Source organism: Bufo bufo, chromosome 11 (assembly GCF_905171765.1).
Source record: "Bufo bufo chromosome 11, aBufBuf1.1, whole genome shotgun sequence".
Classification (NCBI taxonomy): Eukaryota; Metazoa; Chordata; class Amphibia; order Anura; family Bufonidae; genus Bufo; species Bufo bufo.
This window is the reverse complement of record NC_053399.1, coordinates 78,973,787-78,980,600: the sequence shown is the minus strand read 5'-3', so window position 1 is coordinate 78,980,600 and position 6,814 is coordinate 78,973,787.

The window sequence follows — 6,814 nt, the reverse complement described above, 5'->3', positions numbered from 1 at the left end:
GATTTCGACCAGTTGACCCTGAGTCCTGAATACGACCCAAAAGAGTCAACCGTCTGCAGTAGGGCTTCCAGCGAGGGCCCCACATCTCCCAAATAGATCAACATGTCATCCGCGTATAGTGAGATTCTTTCAGAGATACCTGCAACTTCTCACCCCCGTATCTCAGGGCTGTTACCAATAGCGATCGAGAGAGGCTCAATCGCCAATGTGAATAGGAGAGGCGACAGTGGTCTGGTGCCCCTCTGCAGCTCGAAAGGTCTGGATAGGTGTCCATTGACTCAGACTCTTGCTGTCGGATGCGCATATAGCATGTGCAGGCATCGGAGGAAGGATTGGGGGACTCCTAGTCTCTCCAACACCGCCCACATAAACCTCCACTCCACCGAATCAAATGCCTTCTCGTTATCTAGGGAGGCAATTGCCCTATTTCCTGCATTGTCGTGCGTCACCTGGAGATTAGTGAAAAGACGTCTCAAATTAATGTCTGTCGCCTTCCCGGGCATAAAACCAGACTGATCCATCCCCACCATCTTCAGGATAACAAACGACAATCGATTAGCCAGCACTTTAGCCAAAATTTTAGCATCTGAGTTGATCAGTGAAATGGGTCTGTACGAGGTACACTGATCTGGTGGCTTCCCAGCTTTGTGTATCACCACAATGGTGACTTCGGAAAATGAGACTGGTAGAGATCCGCACTCAAGTGCATGTTTATAGAGGTTGCTGAGTCTTTTGCTCACCTCCTCAACTTGAAATGTATACCACTCAACCGGGAAGCCATCCGGACCAGGAGTCTTGCCCTTTTCCATTGACTTAATGGCAGTTTGAATTTCTAGTGGGGTAATATGACCATCTAACCCCTGCCTATCCTCATGTGTGAGCTTTGTCATAGGGACGGTCTCAGGAAACCCTGAGATTTCGTCTGTGGTCTTATTGATTTTGGAAGTGTAAAGTGCCGAATAGTAGGCAGCAAATTGACTGCAGACCTCCTCCGGCGTGGTAAATATACCTCCCCTCTCATTCCTAATGGCAGCCACTACTGTTTGTGTGGTCTCGACTCTAGCTAAATACGCCAGCGCTTTACCACCCTTATCTCCCTCTGAAAAAATTGTTTGTTTTTGAGCTAATAGTCTCTTCTTTGTGAATTCAGTCAAGTAAAGCTCATATTGCCTTTGAGCCGACAGCCAGAGCGCATAGTGTTCCGGAGTGGGGTCAACAAGATACGCTTGTTCAGTTTGTGTCACTGCACCCTCCAGTTTCATTCGCGTGGAGAGCAATTCCACCCTATGGGCCGCAATTGCAGCTATTAAAGTCCCTCTCAGGACTGCTTTGCAGGTATCCCACTCCACCAGAGGAGTAGAGGATCCCTCATTTAATTCCCAATATGTTAAAATTGCGTCCAGGCATGCTACTCTAACCGGGATAACCGCCAGCCACGCTGGGTTTAATCGCCAAGGAGATCTAGTGGCACCAACTGGTAGAGAAATTGTAATCTGTAGGGGAACGTGATCCGAAATTCCTCTCGGCAGGTACTCAGCCGCCTTTACCCATGATAACCCGGGCTGATTCGTAAAGGCCAAATCAATCCGGGACAGTGAGTGAGCCGAGGCCGAGTGACAAGAGTATTGTCTCCCATCTGGATATAAACTCCTCCATATTTCCTCAAGGCCATGAGCCTGCGCCCAGCGTAGAAAAGCCGCGTCATGTCTGAGAGGTGGCCTAAACCTGTCTAGCTGACTATCAAGTGTTGCATTAAAATCACCCAAAATGAAGATAGGAACCACAGGAAGCAACACCTCCCTACCCATAATTTGGTCTAGCAGTTCTCTCCCAAACGGCGGCGGGACATAAACACCAACTAGCAATATCTCACACCCTCTAATAGTAGCCTGCAACAGCACGTACTTCCCTGCTGGATCTATGTGCACGGAGATCAGCTGAAACAGAAGAGTTTTACTAACCAAAATAGACACCCCTCTGGCGCGGTTGGAGTATGTAGCATGATATCCGTTCCCCACCCATGGTCGCTTTAATGCTAGAACTTTTGACCCTCTGAGATTGGTTTCCTGAAAAATAAGAACGTCAGGGTTATATTTTTTAACATAGTTAAACACCAATGCTCTTTTAACCTTGTCATTCACGCCCCCGACTTTACTGGAGATCAGCTTGCACACCGCCATGGCTTCATATTCCTGGATCGTCTACGTCCACCTAGCTTCTCAGTGTCACTGCCCCATTCATACCTACACACACACACACACAGTAATCCCAACAAAGCTTCCCATCCCATACCCACCCTGCCCAGACATCCCCAACCTGCCTAAGCTTCAATTCCCTAAACAGAAACTTGTGCTTTATAGACTAAATGAGTACAGTCTATCTAGCTAGAACATGACCCAGCATAGAACTTGAGTCCATCAGTATAAGTCAATACAAAATTGAACTATCAAACTTTAAGTAAAGCTTATCCCTTGTCTGTAAGGATATCACATCATGTAGTGTTGAGAGCAGTCCTGCCATTTACGCTGAGCAGACGCAACTGCAATGAGTATAAGGAAACGACCTCAATCAGGAAACTATTGCCCGTCGTGGGCGTCAGTTACTTGCAAGAGTTCCCTGCAGTGTGCGCCATCGTGTATCATCTCGGATTCTGTCGGTCGAGCCAATCAGCCGCTTCTTCTGGAGTTTGGAAGAACCTTGATCTATCTCCCTCCTGGATCCGCAACTTGGCCGGGTATAACATGGCATATTTAATCCCAAGCTCCCGAAGATGTGGTCTGATAGAAGTGAACTGGCGGCGTTGCTTCTGTACTTCCGCTGTAAAATCCGGGTAAAAGGACAGCTTTGCATTCTCCAGCTGGACATCTTTCTTGCGTCTGGCGGCTGCCAGGATAGCGTCACGGTCTCTGTAGTTTAAAATCTGCATTATGAAAGGTCGCGGGGCAGCACCCGGCGGCAAGGGCCTTGTAGGAATTCTGTGGGCTCTTTCAACCACAAAGTTGGATGACAGATCAATGGGAGCTAACACCGTACGAATCAGCCTCTCAGCATACTCCTCTGGGTTGGACCCCTCTACCCGTTCAGGCAGACCCAGGATTCTGACATTATTCCTCCTATTGCGATTCTCTGCGTCTTCCACTCTTGCCATTAGGATTTTTACTTGTTGTTGTAAAGTTCTAGTGGCTGCGGAGGTGACATTTGCAGAGTCCTCCACATCACCCAGGCGACGCTCCACTTCTTTGGTGCGGTCTCTTATTTTGTCCATGTCATGGCGCAGGCAGTTGATATCACTCTGCAAATGATCAATCTTTGTGGTCAAAACTGCCTGACATGCTGCAATGGCCGACATTATATTATCAGTCTGCGTCTCGGTGCCCGCAGACGCGCACTGCTCCGCCTCCATGTCTGTCTGGCTCATGTTATCTACAAGCTCCTTCAATGGAGTAAGATTTGCTGACTACGCAGTCTTGCGGCCCATAAGTACTTATAAGAAAGGATCTGCCCTTATGTGCCTCCGCCACGGATACAGTCCTTATCTGGTAGAGGGATCTGGTGAAGATACACAGCATGTAGTGACGCAGAAAGACCACAGGTGTGAGAAGTCTTATAAGCCGAGTCCTCAGGTGGGTTAACTACTGGCCTGTATCATGGTGAGGGTCTTGAATCGCGTGTTTACTGTGTGTAAAGTTCACTCAGCCCTACAGGATGGTGCAAGGGCCCTTTACAATTGTTATTTCAGCCGCCCCACAAGGTGCTCACCGCTTTCTCAGCACCGCCGATCTCACTGGGCCTGCTCCCCCTTAGGCACACCATCGGAAGCCACTCTCCGGCGCACTTGCCGCGCTTACCAGTGAGCGGGGTGAGCACTCAGTCAGCCTATCTCCGTGCGGCTCTGGTCCTCCGCTGCCTCTACCCTGCGTACCACGCGGCTACTGATTTCGGGTCTCTGCAGGGCGCAGTCTGTTACTGCTGGCGCGCTCCGACCCGCCGCAAGATGGCCGCTCAGTTCCACACGCGGACCTCCCGCCGGGCACTCTTCAAACACCAGCGCAGCGGGGTCCTCATCCGACACTGTCCACTGGAGGTTCCCGACAGGTCTCACACTCGGATCGGATCCACAGCAGGTTAGTAAATGTGGGTAATCCAGGATATTTAATCAGGATGGCAAGGGAGCTCTACGCCGTGCGCCTTCACTCTATGCCGGCAAACCACGCCCCCCCCCCCAAGTGGATGAGATTTTTAAGCCCTTTAGGACCTTGCGATTTTCAGTTTACCATTTTCATTTTTCACTCCCAGCCTTGTTTCATTTTTCACTCCCAGTTTTCTGTTCACATAACCATATGAGGTATTATTTTTTGGGGACAATTTGTACTTTTTAATGGCACCATTTACGATTTCATACAATCTAGTGGTAGCTGGTAAAAAATTCCAAATGGGATGGAACTGGAAAAAACGGAATTCTGCCCCAGTTTTATGGGTTTTGTTTTTACAGCGTTCCCTATGGGATAAAACTGACCTGTGCTTTTCATTTTCTGGGTCAGTACCATTACATCAATACCACATTCATATGTATTTTTCCGACTATAAGGCTACTTTCACACTTGCATTGTTGTTTTCCGGTATTGAGATCTGGCAGAGGATCTCAATACCGGAAAAAATGTTTCCGTTAAGTCCTCCGTTAATGCATTCTGAATGCAGTTTCCGTTAATGCATTCTGAATGGGAGTCTTCCATTCCGTCAGCATTTAGATTTGTGACCGGACCAAAAAACTCTGAAAACTGCGGTTTTGTGTCCGGTCATAAAAACGGAAAAAACTGATCCGTCACTGAAAACAATGCAAGTCAATCGTGACAGATCTTTTTTTTTGGGGGGGGGGGGGGGGGTTTAAAAAAACTGACCCCTTCCCGCTGGCTGTACTCACCCTCCCTGGTGTTCTTCTGGGTCCCGCTATGCACTGTGTCCTGACTGCCACAGCGTCAAGACATCGTGCACGTAGTAGTGCAGTATGACCTAGTAGGAGCAGTGAGGCAAGTGGTGGGTCCTGAATCTGCAGGGCCATCCGGAGAAAGAGAGGGAAGTTTATTTATTTACTTTGTAACGTCTGATCTGAGGCCTGATGGGGGTCCGATCTGAGGCTGATGGGGGATGGAGGGTCTGATGGGCAGATGATCCAAGGCTGCGGGGGGGTCTGATGAGGATTGGAGGACTGATAAGTCTGATCTGAGGTCTGATAAAGAATCGGGGTTTGCTCTGTGGTCTAATGGAAAATATTGGTTTTCTTATTTTCCTCCTCCAAATCCTAGGTGCGTCTTATAGCCCAGTACGTCTTATAGTCTTATAAAATACCATAGTTTTTTTCTAGTGTTTTAATACAAAAAAATAAATACAATTTGGAAAAAAAGTCTTCTTTTCAATCGCCATATTGTGACGCCAATAACTTTTTATAGTTATGTCTGCGGATCTGTATTAGGGCAGATTTTTTTTGTAGGATGATTTTTTTTGTCTTTATACCATTTTTGGAGTGTGTATGACTTTGATCACTTCTCATTCAATTTTTTTGGGGATGTGAAGTGCCTAAAAAATGTCGAATCTGCCTTTTTTTTCCCCGTTACACTGTATGAGAATAATATTTTAATAGTATAGGTGTTTTCGAACGCAGTGATGCCCATGATATTTAATTTTTTTTAATGTTTGTATGTTTTTTTAAATTCTAGGGAATTTTTTTATTATTTTTTTAAAACTTTTTCTGAAGTCACCCTAGTTGACTATAACAAGCAATCATTAGATAGCCACTTGTATTCTGTAATAGATTTCTATTTATTACAAAATACAGGATTCTGTATATTCCAATGCAGGCCAGCACTGGAACCTACTAGTAATCGGCCTGGAAGCCTTTTACAGGCTCAGGCCTATAATACGGAACGCCTTCCTCGATCTCAGCCAGAGGAAGGTGGCCCAGACTGGGAAGCACACAGCTTCCGGTTTTAGCGCTCTCAGATGAGGTGGTCACATTTGATTATCGCAGATCCCAGACATTAGCTTCAGGCCTCCACTGTTTAAAACAGCAGAAACCCAGCAGTTATGGTGCATGCTGCTCTCACGAGTGGACGTCACCTTTAAAGACCGGACTTCTGCCGTTCATGCACGGCAGAGGTCCGGACGGGGTTAAACACTTCACAGAAATTTTCTTAGTCGTATCCTACAGTAAAAGCCATGGTCCACAGAGAGCTTCCAAAGCATCAGAGGGATCTCATTGTTAAACAGTATCAGTCAGGAGAAGGGTATAAAAGAATTTCCAAGGCATTAGATAAACCATGGAACACAGTGAAGACAGTCATCATCAAGTGGAGAAAATATGGCGCAACAGTGACATTACCAAGAACTGGACGTCCCTCCAAAATTGATGAAAAGACGAGAAGAAAACTGGTCTGGGAGGCGACCAAGAGGCCTACAGCAACATTAAAGGAGCTGCAGGAATATCTGGCAAGTACTGGCTGTGTGGTACATGTGACAACAATCTCCCGTATTCTTCATATGTCTGGGCTTTGGGGTAGAGCGGCAAGACGAAAGCCTTTTCTTACGAAGAAAAACATCTAAGCCAGGCTACATTTTGCAAAAACACATCTGAAGTCTCCCAAAAGCATGTGGGAAAAGGTGTTATGGTCTGATGAAACCAAGGTTGAACTTTTTGGCCATAATTCCAAAAGATATGTTTGGCTCAAAAACAACACTACACATCACCAAAAGAACACCATCCCCACAGTGAAGCATGGTGATGGCAGCATCATGCCAAGGGGCTGTTTTTCTTCAGCTT